The sequence below is a fragment of the Galeopterus variegatus genome, unplaced genomic scaffold, assembly GCF_000696425.1.
Source record: "Galeopterus variegatus unplaced genomic scaffold, G_variegatus-3.0.2 Scaffold2998, whole genome shotgun sequence".
Classification (NCBI taxonomy): Eukaryota; Metazoa; Chordata; class Mammalia; order Dermoptera; family Cynocephalidae; genus Galeopterus; species Galeopterus variegatus.
The window spans coordinates 136,928-138,909 of record NW_007729109.1 but is presented as its reverse complement, the minus strand read 5'-3'; positions in this window follow the sequence as shown (position 1 = coordinate 138,909).

The window sequence follows — 1,982 nt, the reverse complement described above, 5'->3', positions numbered from 1 at the left end:
AAAAAAAAATTATACCATGATCAAGTGAGATTCATTCCAGGGATGCAAGAATGGTTCAACATATGCAAATCAATAAACATGTTACACCAAATCAACAAAATAAGGGACTCAAAGCATATGACTATCTCAGTAGATACAGATAAAGCATTTTACAAAATTCAACATCCCTTCAAAAAACTCTCAGAAAATCAGATATAGAAGGAAAATATCTCAACACAATAAAAGCCATAAATGACAAACTCACTGCCAATATCATTCTTGAGGATGCCCCCTCTCATCACTCCTATTTAACATAGTATTGGAAGTACTAGCCAGAGCAATAAGGCAAGAGAAACAAACGAAGGGCATCCAGATTGGAAAAGAAAAAGTCAAACTTTCCCTGTGTGCAGATGGCAGGATCCTATATATAGAAAAAGCTAAAGACTCTACCAAAAAATTGTTAGAGCTGATACATGAGTTCAGTAAAGTTACAGGATACAAAATCAACATGCAAAAATCAGTAGCATTTTAATACTCCAGCAATAATCTAGCAGAAAAAGAAATCAAGAAAACAAGCCCATTTACAATAGTCACCCCAAAATAAAATACCTAGCAATAAATTTAACAACTGAGGTGAAAGATCTCTACAATGAGAACTACAAATCACTACTCAAGGAAATTTAAAGAAGACACAAAAAGATGGAAACATGCTCTTGTATTGGAAGAATTAACATTGTGAAAATGACCATACTACCCCAAACAATCTACAGATTCAATGCAATCCCCATTAAAATAACAATGACATTTTTCACAGAGATAGAAAAAACAACTCTAGCATTTATATGGAACAACAAAAGACCCTGAGTAGCCAAAGAAATCCTGAGCAGAAAAAATAAAGCTGGAGGCATTACACTACCCGACCTCATAGTTTAATAGGAACTCACAGTCTTATGGGTGAAATAAATACAGAGACACTGACCCTAGTACAAGTTATGGAGGAGGAGGAAATTTGGGAAGTTATCCTTGATGATTGAAACTTGTATAACTTTTAGTCTTTATGGAAGGGATGCAGGAACAGAGGAGATGAGTGCAGACAGTAGCCTACATATGCAGGGAAGCAATGTGGAATAATACTGATAATTGGGGTAGGGCATGAGCAGGCCCACAAACACGTGCAAACACAATTCTGCCCAATCATAGTCCACTATGAGAAAAGTGATACATTGCTCCCACCGAAATCCCCTCTTCACTATCCCTGTAGAAGGGGAGTGAACATGGTGACATTGCCCAGGAATTGAGAATCTCTTCGATAATGCATTGACATCTACTGGTATAAATAAAGCTCTTTTTGATGGTTTCAATACGTACAATATAGAACAAATTACACTCATACAGTTTATGAACTTTTATTTTTCAAATTATCAGGTGCCAGGAGAGGGAGCTTGAAGGACCTAGCTATCTACAGTTTTTAGTTCTATGAGAATCTTGCGAGTAATTCTTAAGCATTGCAACCTGATCGCAGGCTTCAGTGATCCCACTGTGAGACCTCCAACATTCTCTTTATCTCCTGTCCACCCACTTAATTTTGTTGATCTATGGATGTGAAACAGAATGTGCTTCCTCTGCTGTGGCAGAGAATAACTAACTGTTCATCAAACATTTTATGTTCTTCTTAGACATGCATTTGGATGACATTTCCTGGGTGACTTGGCAGTTAGGGATGGATACAGGACTGAGTCTGAAGTAAGTGCATTTCTTCCAGGACTGTACATGAAAACTTTCAGGCATTATTCTCCATATTTCCTCAGCTGCTACAGAACTAATAAAGATAACCACAGTACCAGTAAGTAAAAGCCACTGTTGAGACTGGCATAGACATTAGGAAAATGAGCCAGAGTCTCTGAATTATTGCTTTGAAAATGGTGACCACCTGGGAGTATACCAGTTTTACAAGTGAGCAAGAGATGCTTTTTTATCATGCTTGAGCCATGGCACATTTAGGG